The sequence below is a fragment of the Cibotium barometz genome, chromosome 3, assembly GCF_041138505.1.
Source record: "Cibotium barometz isolate CiBa-2024 chromosome 3, ASM4113850v1, whole genome shotgun sequence".
Taxonomy (NCBI): domain Eukaryota; kingdom Viridiplantae; phylum Streptophyta; class Polypodiopsida; order Cyatheales; family Cibotiaceae; genus Cibotium; species Cibotium barometz.
The window spans coordinates 20051235-20070578 of record NC_141048.1 but is presented as its reverse complement, the minus strand read 5'-3'; the positions used below and the strand labels follow the sequence as shown (position 1 = coordinate 20070578).

The following is a 19344-nucleotide window of genomic DNA, read 5'->3' as shown; positions in this document are numbered from 1 at the left end:
CACTTGAATGTGGATACGTTGTAGCAAGCTTTTTGAGACCAGATGGTCGATGGCTTGCCAGATGCTGGCAACAATAGGCAGGAACATTCCTGTTCTTGTGTTGCAGTCAGAGGAGCCTTTACAGGTGAACTATGCTCTGATGTCTCGAATCAATCGGGACAAAGAGTCTCCTGCAGTTGAGGAAGCTCTTTCCAAGGGGACTTGTAGGAAAGCCAAGCAAGTGGCAGATGGCGACTTGCAGGTGGAGGTGGATCCAGGCTTTGATGTCGGGGTTCAGAGGGGGTGGTTTACAGGTTCCGGAAGGCCTTGAATGGTCTTTAGTTGGTTCCTAGGACTTGGCATTCCAAAGTTATAGTTGATGATCTTTGTGAGTAGGTTGATGCCTCTTTGTTTCGGAAGCGGTTGTGTTCATCGATCTGGTAGCTGAACACCAGATTAGACTTGAGCTTATTGGTGGGGCTGTCGAGCTCATTCATGCAGACGCCTTTGAAGACTCATTGGGACGTAGGATTGCGGATCTTGCGGTATCTGCAGGGTACGAAGGATCTTGGACTCTTCTATGACACTAGAGGGGGAATGATGGATGGAGTCAGCCTCCATGGTTGGAGTGACTCAGATTGGGGAGGAGATCCAGACACAAGGAGATCTACATCAAGCTACAGATTTACCCTTGGCTGAGGAGCTATTTCATGGAGCAGCAAGAGGTAGCCAACTACTGCCTTGTCGTCTATAGAGGCAGAGTACCGGGTTGCTTGTGGTGCTGCTTGCGAGGTGGTGAGGTTGCAGAGGCTACTTGGCGGGATTGGGTTTCCATTGGTGGAACCCAAGGTCATCCAGAGTCACTTTGTCGTGAGAAGTTTTTTGCTGATGACATCTTGCTAGAGTTTTGTTGATGGAGGACAATGCGGTGGACCTCTTCACGAAGTCTCTACCTTAGGCTATGCTTCGGCAACAGTCCAGCTGACTGGGGTTGGTTCCACATCCAGGAGTTGAGAGGGGGTGTTAGCAGTCATCTCTTGTCCCTACACATTACTCAGTAGGGAGTGAGGGCCATTGTTGTGGGTGTGCCTGACCATGTAGGAGTTTCTCCATTTTTTTCTCTGTGTCCATTTTTCGAGTTTAGTAGGATTGTGGGGGGGCGTCTATTTTTCTATTGATCTTGTCGGTTGTAGTTTGTAGCTGGCCAAGAGGGGCTGGCTGACTAGCCTGTATCGATCGTGTACCGACCAGGCTTGTAGCTGGCTGATTGGGCCAGGCCCGGTCGTGAGCATTTTCAAGAGTTGTCGGCCCAGTTCCCACTGGCCGACCAACAAGCCCCGTTATTATGTATAGGTAGTCAAGCCCCGTTATTATGTATAGGTAGTCTTCCCCCCACGTCATATTGTATCGTATCATATGGGATCTTGTATATATTAGATTTTATACAGCTTCTCTCTCTCTCTCTCTCTCTCTCTCTCTCTCTCTCTCTCCGCCAGTGTCCGATGCGGCACATATTATGAGATGGAGGTACCTCCATAGTGTACCTTCCAGTTCCAGTTTCATTTTCTAGGTGCCAGTAGTATCATCTTTATTTTTCATTTTCTGGGGTTTTTTATCCAGACATTGTATCAGATCCACCATGATGTAACTTTTGGTCTCATAGGTCATTATGGCCTTTTGAAGACGTTAATATAACATTTCATTTCATTTCATTTCATTTCTCTCGCTCTCGCTCTCATGCATTTGTTCTTCCACACCTAGTTTTGCGTTTTCTTTTTGGTGGTTCTCTCTTGCATTTGCTCATCTTCATCATGGAGTCGTGCTACGTGTGCTCTCAGCTGTTTGTCTCATATTCGCTGCGTATTCGGACATAGAGATGCATAATCCCATAATAAATAATATACATGTGACATGTCAAAACCATGAGAGCAAGCTAACACTGGCCAAGTGTGTAGAAGGCACTCGCAATAAACATCACATGCGAGAAAGTGACAATGTCAACACTGTAGAAACAATCCTGCTGCAAGGGAAAGCAGCATAATAGGCATCTCCAGTAGACATTACATAAAGAAAGCGTCTAGCATAGACAAGCATAAGGGTAAACAAGCATAAGCGACCATGAGGCATCACGAACTGCATGTGGGCAAGTGAAATCCCCCCTTGAAATGCATTTGCCAGACAAAGCATACCAAGAAGTACTGACTATATAGCATAGTCATCAAAAGCAACCACATCACAAGACATCTCTGCAGGTGAAGAAGATGAAATGGCCAAGGTTTTCATATTGGTAGCCAAATTGGCCTCATGTGCACCTGTTGAAGAAGATGCCAGCTTCTTCTTTTTGTCACTCTCTATACGCTTCTTGCATTGCTCTATGGTGTGCCTTGTTTTCCTACAACGCTTTTTCTTTTCAGGCTTGTCCTCTTTCTTGGGAGGATCCAATGGGCTAGGTTTAGGCCTAGATCGATTCCCATGAAAGGGAGCAGTCAAAGATCTGGCGTAGGGAACGTGGCTCTCTGAATAGAATGGGATATCTCTCTCTGATGGCTGTATATGCTCTGCATCTGCATACATAATGCTCCTCACTCTCCACCCCCTCTCTGCACAATCTGCATACCCTCTCCTCTCGGGGGATCCGTGCTGCTCTGCCAGTCTCAATCTCCAATCGGTGTGATGAAACTCTGAGTTGACCAATAGCCACTCGAGAGCCGTGTGGTAAAAAGCCCTCCATGTATCTAGGCCTCTCTATAAATCCATCATCAGTGATACTCATGAAGTGATCTCTGTAGTATAGCATCTTCGGTGGAAGAGGCTGTGTAGGCGATATCCATGTCTCGTGTATAGAGCTGCCATAGATCCTGTCTCAATACTCTGTTCCTCTCACTATGAGAGAGACGGATATGTGGTGCATCCCTATCATACTGGAATGGTGGTAGATGATCCATGTCTAGGCCATGCTGTGAGAACCAATGTGTGACCTGTGCATACCATGATCCTCTGTCTCCTGCCTCAGCCAGCTGTCTAGATGCCTCAAAAGCTCTGTATGACAATCTGTCCTGTGGCATCTCTCTGAATCTGTCTAGCAGGCATATAGTCTGAAATATGGCCTCTACCATCATAGGAGGCGCAGCAAACTCTGCTCGGATAATGTCATGAGGTACTGACGGTTTGCTGCGTATCATGCGTGCCATCATGAGGGCCTGTGGTCTCTCTATCTGTGTCCACCAATGGGTAGCAAGGCCTGGCGCCCATACCGCTGCTCCATACATCAATGCCGGTGTGACTAATGTGTCAAATAGCCACCCCTTCGTCCGGGGCTCCTGAAAATGCGCCTGGTGGCACTGTCTCTCTAGCATAGCCAATGCTGCATATCCCCGTGTCAATCTAGCTCTGGCTGCTGAACCCATGGTGAACCGTATGGCTGCTGCAGAGAAGGTAACCCCTAGGTACACGTATGATGTCACCACCTCCACCTGGCATCTTGCGAGAGTAAATGTCAGCTGACTCCTGCCCTGTCTCGATGTATGAAAGACCATAACCTTGGTTTTCCCAAGGTTCACAGTAAGACCCCTCTGTGTGCAGAAATCATGGAGTGCATGTAAATGCTGCTGTAGACCACCTGGAGACTCAGACACTAATACAATATCATCAGCATAGAGCATAATATGTACTGAGGTACCTGCTAAATCAACTCCATCTCCGCCTCCCCGTGTAATGAAGTCAGCCACCTCATCAATGTATAACCCAAATAGCGTGGGGGAAAGTGGGCATCCCTGCTTCACACCAATGGTGCTAGCAATAGTCTCGGACATACCTCCTGGACATCTGACTCGCCCAAAAACCTGCTCATATAATGCATAGATGCCCTGCTGGTATGCCAAGAGACTGCAGGCGCTGAAAGAGCCTCTCTCGTGGTACTGTGTCAAATGCCTTGCGGAAATCAACGACGCAGCAATAGAGCTTTCTCTTCCTCACTCTGGCCTGATCAATCATACATCTCAAAGTGAATACATGGTCAGTGGTAGAGAAAGCTCTCCTGAAGCCTGCCTGCCCTGATGAGCGTAAACCTGCTCGCTCAGCATATAAGCTAAGCTCCTGCTCCAGCACTGCACCATAGAGTTTGGCCAGCACGTGGCCAACCATAACCGTCCTGTAGTTGCTCGGATCGAGCATATCCCCTGTTTTGTGAATCGGCACAATAGTGTGCATCGTCCACTCTGCAGGCAAACCCTCTGCTAGTACCCTGTTAAACAGGTGTGCAAGAAAAGGAGCTAAAGAATCTACTGCATATATGAGATGCTCACCCTGCAGGCCCATATGGTCGGCGGCCCGTCCATGCTGTAGGCGGCGGATAGCTTCCTCTACCATCGAGTGGGTAAAGAAGCTAGCTGTGGTAGGTCGAGGCTCCTGTGGCTGAGGTATAGGTGGCTGCTGTGGGGCATGGTATAGTCCCTCTGCATATGTGTGCCATGTCTGTGGGTCTGCAATAGGTGTCGGGGTCCGGGGCTCTCTAAAGTGCCGCCATGAGACAGGGCTATCTCTACTCATGAAGAAATGAAAGATCTCTAGCTCCTGTATCTCTGCGAAGGCCCGCCTTTTGCGGCGAGTAAGTCTCCTCATCTCTCTCCTCGACTCCTGCTCTGTGATGGCTCCCAAGGCTCTCTGTATGCGGAGCCGTGAGTATAGGGCTCTGCACTCGTCATCATACCATCTGTTCTGGGGCATAGTCCCAGGTCTCGCAGGCTCTCCTGAGTGTACACGATGTGGGAAGCTCTGTAATGCAGCCGTGTGTAGGAGTGATGCGAGCTGGGCTGTAATGGTATCCATAGGTGCCAGGGGATCCATGAGTAGGAGCCCATCCTCTACTCTGGCGTCGGTATGTGGGGAGCTGGTGATACTTGTGATCCGGCTAGTGAAAATGCCAAGTATGTATGATCTGCCCCAATAGGACGAGGTGGAATGGAGAATGAGGTGACAAGCTGTGATGCCTCCAAAGACCCCATAATGTAGTCTACCACCGTGCCTCCGGTCCGTGTATGACCCCCATGTGGAAAGCATGTCAGCCCTCCTGATCCCGGCCACTGTAGCATCCCGTTATAAATAACGAGACGATGCCTGGCTCCCAACTCTAGTAAGTGGTCTCCATAATGTCCTCTATCTGGTCCAATGTCCTCTGATGCCCGACTAGCCCCTATCTCCTGTGGATCCACAGGGTGGAGGATCTCCATGTCATCATAGTCATACACCTCACACTGTCTGCTCTGTGTGTGGGCATTGAAGTCGCCCGTAAGAAATACTTCCCCTAGTGTAGAATAATGCATAATCTCCTCTGACAGACAAGTGTATGGCGAGGCTCCTGTCTCCTCCTCCTGTGGCATGTCCTCTGTAATGACATAGGAGGATCCTGATGGAGAAAAGTAACATAAAGCTATGTATATAACCGTGTCCTGTGAGAGCTGTAAGCTGATCCACATGTATCTAGCCTCTGGATCCTGTGCTACCACTCTCAGTCTCCCCTGTAGCTCCCGTCTGAATAGGACTGCTACTCCCCCCGACCCTCTCGAGGTACCCTGGCGTGTGGTCCTCCTGTATGCTGACTCCCACTGGAATCCCTCTACTCGAGGTAGCCCTCTCTCTGGGCTCTGATGTGTCTCTGTCAGAAGTATGATGTCTCTCCCCACCATAACATGCTCCAGTCGTCCAGGCTGCACCCATAGTGAACCATTACAGTTCCATACTGCCATGTGTATCTCTGTCAGTGGCCTGGTCTGTGTCCCATAGACCCCAAACCGCTAAACCATGGGCCGGCCATCAATGATGACCCGACCATCTCGATAGAAGGCCTTCTTGCCTTCTCTCCTCGCGTGTAAGACTCGTGGCATGCAAGTTCTCCTATGCTCAAGCTGCATCCTCGTGAGATCATCATCCAAGAAAATAGGAGCTCCCTCTAAACCCCGTAGTACGACCCTCTTCCTCATCAAGGTGACCCTCTCCGTCTCTCCTGCAAACTGCAGGATGAGGGCTCGCTTGCGTGTTGAGTCTTTCCCGGCTCTCCATGCTTTGGTGAAGGGGAGAGGGTGCTCTTCATAGTAGCCGAGCTTCATGCATAGAACCTGTCCATCTTTCTCGGGGGTGGAGTCGGGTGTCTCGGCTATACCTGTGACTCGAATGTTGAGGCGGCGAGCATGCCTCATCTTCTCCTCCTCAATGGTGGTGTGAATGATTTGGTGTTCTTCCCTTTGAGTCTCCTCCCTCACTTCTTTTCGGATGTTCTTCTTCACCACCTCGACCCATCCTGACTGCTTGGCTTCGAGCTTTCCCTCCATGTCCTTTGTGATCTCCTTGGAGATCTCTTCTTTGATGGCCGTGAGAGTGTTGTCATTGATCTCCCCTTCTTCCTTCTCAGCATTCTTGATGGCTACCATTTCCACTTTCAATGCACTCACCTCCTCCTTGAGTGCTGTGTTCTCTTGTTCGAGGTTCATGACCCGTGCTTCGAGAGCTATGATGTGCCGATGTAGTTTGTTTTCCACCTCATTGAGGTTGGAATCGGCTGTCTTCTTGTTCTCATTGAGAGAGAGAGAGAGAGAGAGAGAGAGAGAGAGAGAGAGAGAGAGAGAGAAATGAAATGAAATGTTATATTAACGTCTTCAAAAGGCCATAATGACCTATGAGACCAAAGTGATATATAGAGAGAGAGATTAATCGTCTACTAAAAGACCCAATGGGCCTAAGAGACCAAAGTGATACAATAATGTCCATGGCACATCTCATCATGGAATGGAAAATAAAACAAAAACAAAATTAATCCACATACAATTCATTATTCCACCATGATCTCGACCATATCTATGAAGCTCATCTCAATCATTCCACGTACACTAACAAGCTGAGTGTGCCATTGAAAATGCGGCTTATAATTTTGAAGATCTATGGAGGCTCAAAGCTTATTATTAATTCCATGATTAAGAGAGAATAAAATCACACTAATTAATTATTTAATTAAGCACAGTAATGAACACAAGATGGACTATCCAATTCAAATTTATATTTGACGTGCTCAAAATTTAAATGATTTAAGTATTGTTATCATCCATCTTACACACACACACCACACACACACGTATATATAGATTGAGGTGAAACAAAACTGTCCATGGAAACTCATCATGGAATACTAGGAACATAGAAACATGAGAGCAGCACCAACCCCCAGTAGATGGTGTAATACTCTCTAAAATATCAAGCATGGGGCTAATGAGTATGGCCGAGAGCTCTCCCTTAGCTACGTCACGTGGAAAGGTAGCTCGATGGTGGTGGAGCATGTCTTGGATCTGGAGATGATGAGAGGATTGTGGCCATCGTTCGAGTGGCCGAGGGCGTCGGTTACGCTGGAATGCGGAAGCCCGGTCTGAGGTAACTCCTCTCGGGTGAGGTGGGTCCGGTGCAGCTTGAGGGGGGTCCACAAGATCCACTGTATTGGTGTCCTCCACCTCATGGGTCCAAAAGAAATTGGTGATGGTTGGCTGGTGAGGGAGGGGACGGGGTGGCTAGGGTTGAAGCTGTCTCAAGAAAGTGTCCCTGTGTTTGTGGAGCTCAAGCAGGAAGTGGCCTAGGCAACGCTGGTTTGGGAAGTCAAAGATCTTGGAGAGTGGACCAAATCCCTCAAGAAACAGATAGTGAAACCTCCCGCGGATCTCATAGTATATTGGGTAGCGGCATGTATAATGCTCCTCCATCTCAACCTCTGTGTGGCATAATGAGAGATCCTCTACTCTCTGGATCTCTGTATGAGCTTCCCAGCTCTGAAGACGAAATTAGCTTTACTTGTCTCCACTCTGAGGTGGTGGGATGAAACCCGTATCCGGCCAATCGCAATCCGCATGGCATGGGACATGTGAACGCTCATGTAGCCCGGTTGTTGGATGAATCCATTCACAGTGAGCGTGAGGAAGTGATCTATGTAGAAGTGAGCATGAGGAAGTGATCTCTGTAGAAGTGCATTTTCGTTGGGAGCTTCGGAGGTGTGATCCATGTGCAATGGGTGTAGAGGTTGAGAAGATCTATCTGGATAACCCGGTTGGTATCCTCATGAGGGAGCTGGAGAAAAGAGAAGTCCAAACTGTACGTAAGGGGTGGTAGGTGGTCCATGTGGAGCCCACATACAGAGAACCAAGTGGAAACCAAGGCATACCATACTCCAGAGTGGCCCTGCAGTGCTAGCTGTCTCAAGGGCTCTAGGGCAAGCCTCGGGTACCTGTGCAGATCCATGTGAGTGATGCGATGGAGGTATGTGATTGTCTAGAAGAGTTCATCCACTACCATCGGGGCTGCAACAAACTCTACCTGGATAATCTGGCGTGGGATTGATGGTTTATTTAGAGAGAGAGAGAGAGAGAGAGAGAGAGAGAGAGAGAGAGAGAGAGAGAGAGAGAGAGATGAATGAAATGATATGATATGATATGATATGATATATTAACGTCTTCAGATATTAACGTCTTCAGAAGGCCAAAATGACCTATGAGACCAAAAAGGTTACAACAATTGGTGGATCTGATACAATGTCTGTGTAAGAAAAGCTAAAAACAACTAAACAACTAACTGAAATTGAAACAACTATGAGGAAAAGTACGGTACTAGGAGCTCCTAATGGATAACATCTGGGAGGAAAACTCCAGCAACAAAGGTAAGCATCATACACATCACTATCCAAAGATGTCTCATCGGTTGATGGCGGATATCCTCAATGTCTTCCATGGTGAGTACTCTGACTGGACGTCTCCCATGCCGTGCTAGTATGGTCCTGATCCTCTGTTGTAGTCTCCGCCGGTGTCGAGATGGGCCTCTCATCTTGGGGCGCCTGGACCGCCCCAACTCTATAGCCCGATCAATTAGTGTACCTCTAGTGCGGCTATACTCTGGGCTAGCTGCAATGCCTGCTGGCCTGACTGCTCAAATCTGCCTCTGTAGGTGTCTCTCCCTCTCTGATCCCCTCCCTCTCAAGAGACCCTCTCTATGTCTACGAAGCTCCAGCAAGTATAATCCGAGGCATCTCTGATCCTGGTATCTCATGACTCTAGAAAGTGGTCCGAAACCCTCTCTAAACAGGCAGTGAAAACGGCCTCGTATCTCATAATATACTGGACAGTGACATATGTAATGTAACTCTGTCTCTGGCTCCATCTGGCACAGCTGACAAATCCTGGCCTCAGCTGGTACTCCTCTGAATCTGCCAGTCTCAATCTCTAGCTGGTGTGAGGATGTGCGCATCTGACCAATAGCACACTGTACCCCATGAGAAAGATGAGTCCATGTAGTTGGGTCTAATCACAAACCCATCCTGCGTGAGCTGGAGAAGATGATCTCTCTAGAGAGAGAGAGAGAGAGAGAGAGAGAGAGAGAGAGAGAGAGAGAGAGATTAATCGTCTTCAAAAGACCCATAGGGTCTATGAGAGCCAAAGATTACATCATAGTCCATGTTATATCTCCCCATGGAACAAAATAAAAAGAAAATAAAAATCAAATTGAAAATATAACCGACTAATGAAAAATGAGAAACAACTTGTGCCTAGAAACAGCCATGAAAATACATCATCATCAGAGCTAGTATGATCATCTCCCCGGGGTGGGTAGAGGGCCGTCTAGGATATCTAGCATGGGTGATACAAGTAGATCATATATCCATGACATATCCATTGGGCCGCAAGGGGCTCATCAATGTCGGTGGAGCACATCCTGTATTTGCAGTAGCTGACAGGTAGATGGTGGGCGTCTAGCTTGCCGGCTCGAGCGAGGATGACTCCCTGAGGTGGTGTGGGATCTGTTTTAGGAAGCGCTCGAGTTGGTGGGTGTGTGGTGGTATCCAATCCTTAGCCTATCTCTTTAAGAAACTGGTAATGGGTTGTTGCTGAGGTCCAGGGGGTGCTCGTGGGCGAGGCTATGTGAGAAGGGACTCTCTCTGTCTGCGAAGCTCAAGTAGAAAGAGCCACAAGCATTGCTGGTTAGAGTAATTGATGATCCAAGTTAGTGGGCTGAATCCCTCTCTGAAGAGGCAATGGATTCTCCCTCGTATCTCATAATAAACTGGACAATGGCAGATATGGTGCTCCTCAATCTCGACTCCATTGAGGCAAAGTTTGCACATCCGGCTCTCCCTAGGTATGCCCTCATGTTTACCAGTCTCCACTCTGAGGCGGTGGGAAGAGGCACGTAGCTGGCCAATTGTTATCCTCATAGTAGAGCTTAGAGGTGAGGTCGGCTAGTGGGAGATTGGGGTCTACATGTGTTAGATGTCGGTAGAGATGGTTGGAGTAAGTCAAGTCCCTATCATGGTGGGTGGTGGTGGTGGTGAGGATAATTGACAAAAGTTGAGGTCGGCTAGAGAGAGAGAGAGAGAGAGAGAGAGAGAGAGAGAGAGAGAGAGAGAGAGAGAGAGAGAGAAGAAAGAAAGCTGTATTAACGTCTGCTAGAGGCCGAACTCGACCTATGAGACAAATCAATGTACAACTGTCAATGTCTTCTGGATGTCCAAAAAAAAAAGAGGACAAAATGAACATGAAATAAACTATGAAAGTACTGAGCTAGTGGGGGGGTGTGATGGATGGAGCACTACTGCTAAGAGGCTCAGTATGCTACCTATATGCGTAGGGTATACAAGAATGCAATGCAGATCTGTCTAGCTCCAACCAGTACCATAATGGGGGTGTAATATGTGATACATAGGTGATGGCGAGGCAAAAATACCTCGGAGCATGATCTCCGGGTGTGAGTGTAAGTGAGCTAGCCGCTCCTGGATATGGTGCTGATGTCGAGCCCGTATCTTTGTGATCTCCCTCTGATGTAGTTTGAGAGAGAGAGAGAGAGAGAGAGAGAGAGAGAGAGAGAGAGAGATGTATTAACGTCTACTAGAGGCCAAACTTGCCTATGAGACAAATCAATGTACAACTGTCAATGTCTTCTGGATGTAAGAAGGACAAAATGAACATGAAATAAACTATGAAAGTACTGAGCTAGTGGGGCAGGTTGGAGCACTACTGCTAGAGGCTTAGTATGCAACCTATATGTGCAAGGTATACAAGAATGCAATGCAGATCTGTCTAGCTCCAACCAGTACCATAATGGGGGTGCAATATGTGATACATAGGCGTTGGCGACGCAAAAATACCTCGGAGCATGATCTCTGGGTGTGAGTGTAAGTGAGCTAGCCGCTCCTGGATATGGTGCTGATGTCGAGCCCGTATCTTTGTGATCTCCCTCTAATGTAGTCTCAGAGAGAGAGAGAGAGAGAGAGAGAGAGAGAGAGAGAGAGAGAGAGAGAGAGAGAGAGAGAGAGAGAGAGAGAGAGAGAGAGAGTGTGCACGATTCTGTGGGTGGGTGGGGAAACGGGGGCAGAGGGCCTAGCGGAAATGCAGACGGGCCAACATAGCGAGCCAGCCCAGGCGGGAGAGAGGCGAAGAGAGAGAGAGAGAGAGGCGAGCTAGGCCAGGCGGGAGAGAGGCGAAGAGAGAGAGAGAGAGAGAGAGAGAGAGAGAGAGAGAGAGTAACAATGCACGATTCAATGGGTATTTTATTGACTAATATCTTTGAAGTACACCAAGTACATGCTTTTATAGGTTGCAAACCTTATTTTTTGACTCACACAAATCACATTCACATTTGGGGACATGACACATGGCATACACTTCTTATCCAGATAAGAGGGTGTTCGCACACATGTAGGCACACTTACACATATATGAGGTTTTCACATTTAGATGGTTACACACATATTGAGACAGGTACATGGGTGGACATACAAGACACAAGAGACTGCGAAATACCCAACAACTGCCCAACAACTGCCCAACAACTACCCAACAACTGCCACCCATCCTTCGTACAAAGGATGAGATCTTTGTCGCTGTCAAATTTATCAGGGACATTGATATTACCTTTGCACAAGTTCGGATAGCCATTGAACATTCCCAAGAGAAGCACACATATTAAAGAAAATGATTGGGTTGTCACTAGTTGGGCATTCTCTACGCTTCTGGACCTATGGACGGGCTCCATAGTGTTGACATGACACCTTGTGGCAGGGGACATATGTCTACGCCAAGGGTCATGTGGAGTGGCACCTCATGGTAGGGGATTGATGTCCACACCAGGGGCCAGCAGGTTGGATATGAGAGGCTGGGGATTTTGGTCTGCACCCAAGTTCAAACTACGGTAATTCGGTTGGCCTGGGGATGTAATATCTACGCTCGGGATGACCATTTCTTACAAGCTAAATGAAAGGGAGATTGCCCAATACATTCTTATTCATGGCATACTTGCATGTATGAAACTGTTCTCGCCACGTGAAGGTTCATGTGGACTCGCACCTGATGGTAGGGGACTGATGTCTACACTAAGGGCCAATAGAATGGGAATGCGAGGCTGGGGATTTTGATCTGCGCCCATATCGAGATTACGGTATTCTTGTTGACCTTGGGACGTAATGTCTACTCTCAGAACCATCGCCTGCTAGAAGCTTAGTGAAAGGGAGATTGTCCAATACATTCTTATGCACAACATACTTGCATCCCTCGAATTGTTTTCACCTGAAATTTTTTTATTGCCTACAAGATCTACGTTTAATTACGGGCAAGGGATACCCTTTCGTGAACCGCGCGTTTGAAATTGTATTCTGACCTTACTTGTGGGCTGTAAACAGGTGGTGGGTGTGACTCTAAACTCTTTGTTTGAGCTTATTTGTCATTGAGCTGCTGTGCAAGTCCACACTTCATTGAAGTACGTCCGGACAACTTATAAGTGAGTTTGGACATCCACACTTCATTAAAGATTGGGCAGACATGTTATAAGTGCGTTTGGGCACTTATTGGATGGCGGCTTTCTAAACTCTCATAAATCAGGCACTCTTTTAAATAAAAGAGTGTGGACAAGTTATAGGGCACCCTCTCCACTTATGTCACATGCACTCTGCATTGTAGTGCATGGTGACAAGATGGCTCATCATCAGTGCTCCATTATACAATAGTAGAATCCTTTAGGATTTGATATTGTCGTACACCGTGATCCCATTGTAATCCTCAGTCCAAGATATGTTAGGCACGAGCTACCTAAGTCATTCCTCAGTCTTAGAGAGTCAGTCGGTTAGTCAAGTCCCTTAACCCACTTGGAGAGAATCATTCATGCATATAGAGTTAGTAGAAGCCTTAGGGTTTGCACCAGATCATGGTTGCATATTACATATCATTCATCCCATATGCACATAGACCACATAGACCATTGCAGAAGCTTGGGAATAGTATCCAATATTTTTATCATATTTTATATCATTTTTTCCACATTATTTCAGCATTATTACCATTATTTTCATCATATGCAAGTCGTGTAGCATACTATGCTACAGTCGGTGAGTTTCACAGCCTGCCAACTAGTACTTTGCTCATATAAATAGTATTGCTTTGCATCATTCCATCATCATCATCATAAGAGCCAAGCGATTCCGTCCCACAGCCCTGGGAGCATCATCGTTTGGAGCACATAGGCACACATCTGCAAAACACATCATCCCCAGCATTCAGCCAAGGAAAGTGCTACAGAACCTTGCGTTTTTCAGCATACAACAGAATTCAGCAGTCCTTCACATCATCGTTTTGCTGCAGCCACTTCGGTGAAGGTAAAACGCATCATATTCATTCATTCACAGTGCATATCACAGCCTAGAACAGTCCCAAACAGCCCCTTCTCTCAGCCTCGTATTTGCAACCTTCCTACATTCCATTGGAAGTGTGCAAAGGCATTGAGATTGGTCATCATTGGTGCTTCTACAATCATGTACAGTTCAGCCCGACTCTTGGTCTTTCAAAGGTCTTGTGCTTGGCTTATCTACGGTCCCAAGTTAGTCATAAAGTCATTCTCTTCAAAGATAATAAAGCAAATACTCCTAGCAATAGGGGAGGGGGGAAGGGGGGGGGGGGTTCAATGGGTAATTTGGGACTCAATAAGCTGTACAGATCTCTCTCTCTCTCTCATCTTTTATAGTTTGAAGTGATAAAAGTGGATTGCTAAAGATTCGTGAAACTCAAGATAAAGAAGGCGGTGTGAGACTTTGTGTGACAGGATCTTTCATTACGCACAATTCCGTTGCATGTTACAACTTATGGGAGAGGTGTGGTCTCCCTTCTAGGGAATTAGGCGCCTTCTTCATGAGGAGGTGAAGGAAGACAATTTTCAGAATAACCAATTCACACACATACTTCTGGCATGGTTTCTTGCTTGTCCAACTCTTGGATCAGTCATCAAATAAGTGCTACATTGCTGTCCAGCCCTTGAGAGTCCTTTTCAGCTGCTATCTCTTGGATATGTACCTGTTAAAAATGTTTTGGAGCAGTTCTCTCTCCGACAATTTGATCAAACGCTGATTTCTTCTCTCAAAATCAGTAAATTCAGTGGTAAGAGCTTCTTTAAGTTCTCTTTACCTACTTTACATCCACGTGCTTGTGGTTCTCTGGCTCAGCGCACACATGCTTGTGTTTGGATGCCAGTAGAGCATAGTTGCTTGTGTCAAGACACTGGGGATTGGGGAGTGAGGTGGTTGTGGAATCAACCCGGACTTCAACGAAACATGTTTGCAAAATGTTTTCATTGCATGGATGTCATTGGAAATCTGGCATGTGATGCCCATGAAGCTTGTATGTTGAGAAATCCCTGATAATATAATTATATTACAAGGGGGGTCGGCCCTTTCCGGCCCTCTTGTAGTGTCATTTAAATTTCAGCATTGCTATCCCATTTGGTTTTGTGCCATTTCATCTTGTTTAATAGTATTAATAGTTTAAGTGTGTGTTAAGATTGTGCTCAACCCATTGTGAGGCAATTATACTGGTATCGGAGCGTAGGATCTTTCTTCTTTTTGTGTGGAAGACGAGCCTATCTTGCATACACTAATTGTTAGTGCTTTTAAACATTATGGCAAGCCATACACGTAGTGGAGTGAATGTATACTCAAGAGAATAGGTTGTTGAAGATGTACACCATGGAACCCATGTAAATGATGAACACTACTGAAAATGTATCTCATGCATTCCGTGGTGATTATGCACATGAGGGACAGCCGCTGCGTAGTAAAGGGAAGGACCGTGGTGACTCTATAAATGAGGGACAACTGTCCTGTGGTAAAGAGAATGTCCATGGCACTAATGAGGTTGATGCTATGCATGTTGAGATGGAAAATTTCAAGAGGTAGCTACGTAATGCACTACAATCATCATAGTAGATAGCCGTTGGAGGAGAGCATTCATCTTGGTATGGCACAGCACTCACTTGGTTTCACGCACATGGATTACAAGTGGACCGGTTCCCTCCATTTCAGTATGATCCAAGTTCCCCATACATTAGGCTTACACACGAGGATAGGAACCGGGTGATCCGATACGATCTACTGCGGCTATACACACATAATGCATGGATCACACTGGTAGGTCCATTGCCTACCAAGATGTAGTACTACAGAGATCATTTTTTGAGATTCCCACTAGACGATTTCATACAGAGACCAAGTTATCTCGATGCCTTCATGTGCCATGCTATGAGGAGAGCCATTTGCTAGCTTAGGGTATCATCCCATGGACTGATAATAGAGATTGGCAAAGCTGATCAGATACCTAGAGGACATGACATTTAGACTCTATTAGACAGGGGTTGAGTCGGAGGAACACTATGTTTGCCTGTGCGCAGCCTACTATGAGATCAAAGGGAAATTCACTCTCTATTTAGAGAGGGTTTTGGACCCTTATGCTGGATCATGGAGTACCCAGATCAGAGGTGCCTTGGACTCTTCCTACTAGAGCGCAGTCGACACAGAATCACTACTTAGAGATCCTTGCCCCCAACAACCCTCCTCTTAGCTTACCATCACCAGGTTTTTCTAGCGTAGAGGGGTATAGGGAGGCACTAGAGCCCATCATAGTGGATACGGGAGCCTAAACCACACTACCCCCTCATAGGAGGCCCATGGGCGTCACATCAGATCGGGCACACACTTTAGAGAGCTAAATGCCCTCATATCGTTCGACCCCGAGCACCCCCTCCTCGTCATCCTCGGATTCAAAAGATTGTGGCTTGCCATCAAGCAACCTCATCTTTATAGTTGACTATGAACATCTCTAGCCTTGTTGTATCACCGATGATGGACATCTTGGGTGTCGAGATGCTGTAAGCATTGTAGGAGATGGGATGGAGGCACTGTATTAGAAGCTTTACGGAGTCCAAAAAGCATCAATATAGTTGGCCGCCATCTGCCTTCACCTGTTCGATAATGGCCCAAAGTGTGAATACGTGATCCAACATGGAGAATGGTACTCTTGAATCTTGTGCCTTGGTGCCCTACATCCCTCTCTCTCTCTCTACCAGTGTGCGGAGTCAGTCTCAGGTATAGATCCATAGAGCTTGGCCAAGATTTGGACGATCATGATGGTTCTGTAGTTATTAGGATCCAGGGGGTCTCCCGCCTTATGGATAGGCGCAATAATGTGTGACGATCGGGCAAGGGGAAAGCCCTCCAAGAGGGCCCTATTAAACATATGGGCTAGGAGGGGTGCCAAGGTGTCGAGTGCACAAGAGAGGTGCTTGGCTATAAGCCCCTTGTGATCTTGCGGTCGGCCGTTTTAAAGCCTGCGTATAGCCTTCACCACCATGTCTCTTGTGAAGAAGGTGGATGTGGTGGGACGTGCGTGAGGTGGATGTGGGAGGGGAGGTTGTTGGGCTATGTGGTATAATGAGTGTGCATATGAGTGCCAGATGTGTGAGTTTGTGATGGGGGTGGGTAAGTGCCGTTTCCGGATCCTACGCCAAGCCTTGTCAGAATTCCCAGTCAGGAAGAGTAAGTAAAAGTGCTCATGGTGTTTATGACAATGTGCTTGTTTCTTGTGGAGCGAGTAAGGTACCCGCTGGCTCGTTCAGCTTCACGCTTCTGGATTTAGCTAACTCACACAAAAGACGTGCACATGTGATGCAACATTTGTCGTCATACCAACAATTCTGAGGCACGGTACCTATGTGGGATTTGGCGGTGGACCGGTAGGTTTGTGGAAAATTGTTGATGGTGGATGTGTGGATGATTGTTGTGAGCTGTGAGGTGAGGGTGGTGAGGGGTGCAGATGCGTCTACATCCAAGAGATGACGGTAGAGCTGATCTGCATAGATAAGATCACGGTGAAATGGATCTAGGTGTAGTTTGAGATGGGCGGTGCTTGTGGTGGGGTAGGTGTGTGCTGATGAGGGTGAAGGCAAGGTAGCTATGGTTGGCACCAAGTGGGCATGGTGGGATGGTAAAGTCAGGTATCAGCAAGGCTAGTTTTGGCGATCCCATAAGATAATCAAATGTGCTAGCGCCCCCCTTGTAGGGGAAACTAGTAAGCCCTCTTGATGGTGGCCACCACGCCATCCCATTATTGGTAGCAAGGTTGTGGCATGAGCCAAGGAAGCATATCCCATAGAAAGTGATGTCTCCATCGTCCTGCGAGATCCGTTGTAGCCCTGTGCCATCCTGGTCTATCACCTGCAACCTGATAGGGACCTCAAAATCATACATCTGTATTTGCTCACTCTTGGTTCTAGCAAGGAAGTCCCCAAGTAAGAGGACCTCGCCTAGTCCCTAGAAGTTTGTGATATCCTAAGAGAGAGCTATGTATGGAGACTCCCTCTGGTTTTGTGGGGCGTATTTTGAAGAATACGGTTTAAATAGCATACTGCCACATGGATGCATCTCGAGGCTGTAATGTGTAACTGAACCCACATGTAGTGGGCCTCCTCATCCCTGTGGTAAGTGTGTCCTGAATGATTGGGTCTCCTCCAGGTAAGCTGACTCCTCTTGGTATCCTGATACATGTGGTAGTCCCCTCTCCTGGCTCTGGTGCGTCTTTATGTAGAAGATAATGTCTTGTCCTGTGAAAGTCTCCCATGTCTGACCACAAAGCCGTGTTGCCGTTCGAGACTGCCATCCTCAGATGTGTGGTCGCATAGATCCCATGTCCCTATTTGGGACGTCTGCATGTGATGATGACCTTCCCATCACTATAAACTGCCTACTTCCCCGCCTTATGGGCTTCAAGCACCTGCGGCATGCTGATTTTCCTATGCTCGACGTGTGGGAGTGAGGTCATCACCAAGGTAAATTTTCCCACCTTTGAGGGCTGCTCGCTGATGGTGGAGGAGCACGTGTCTTCGTAGGATTTTTTGGGTCCAAAGTTGTTGAGTGGAGCATCTGCTTGGACTAGTGGTGCTCTGGTGTCTTGCTCACTACACCTTGATTGCTCTGTCCAAGGAGATATTTGAGAGGCGAGGTGGCGCATGGGCTGCTAATGTGTGCGACCTGGTCAATTGGGTAGGGGCATCTGGGTCAAAGCTTTCTCGCGGTCACGCTTGGGGGCCTCCATTTTGGATTGGATGAAAGAAACTCATTATGGAGGGCTGTGAGGTATCTGGGGCCTGCATTTGTGCCTGTGCATAGGTGATTTCTGTGGCAACATCGCTCCATCAGGCAGAGTCCAAGGCATCAGTAGTCTGGACGTCAATGGCCCGAGATAGTGGGCCAAATCCCTCCTTGAAGAGTCAATGAAACCTCCCTTGCATTTCATATACAGTGGCCCTTCCCTTTCAACCCCTAGCAGACATAATCGACAGATCCTGTGTTCTCTAGGACTGCCTGTTGCTCACACGGTCTCCACCCTTATGCAATGTGATGAGACTCTGATTTGGCCGATTGTAATCTTCATGGCATGTGACATGTATTGGTGAAGATAGCCATGCTTCTGAATGAAGCCATCCTCGGTGACCTCATGAAATGATCCCGGTAGAATTGCATCTTTGGAGGAAGCTGCGATGGATCAAGCCAGGTGACATGGGTCTCTAGTGTGAAAAAGGTTGACGGGGACAAGTTGGTTAATGTCTTGTCGATTGAGAGGTAATAGAGGCGGATTCAAAAAGTAGTGGAATGGGGGCATGCGATCCATATGAAGCTCGTGTGAGAGGAACCACTGCCCTAACATGTAGCTGCCTAGACGATTCGAATGCTAGTCGGGGAGTCAGTTGGTCAATTGCTCTCTGCATGGCATGCGACATGTGCATCTGTAAGTACCCTTGGTCCTCAATCAACCCATCCTGAGAATGTCTTAAAAAATGCTGTGTAAAACTGAGGTTTTGTGGTCAGTGCTGGTGGGGTTGACCATGTTTGACTTGTCTGGAGCCGTAGTGGGTCCAGCCGAATGAGACGGGTGATCTCTTGCCGTGAGAGATCCAAGACGGAGAATCTAGGCTGTACTCAAAGGGAGGAAGGTGGTCCATATTGAGGCTGTGCCTATCAAACCAATCAACCACCTG

At 47.4% G+C, this 19344-nt stretch overlaps 1 protein-coding gene across 2 annotated transcripts in view; it reads left to right on the top strand.

Moving 5' to 3' along the window:
- The window catches only part of LOC147639818 (putative protein phosphatase 2C 11), a 93440-nt gene that overhangs the window by 38422 nt on the left and 35674 nt on the right, over positions 1-19344 (top strand). The gene's annotated exons all lie outside the window — the stretch shown is intronic.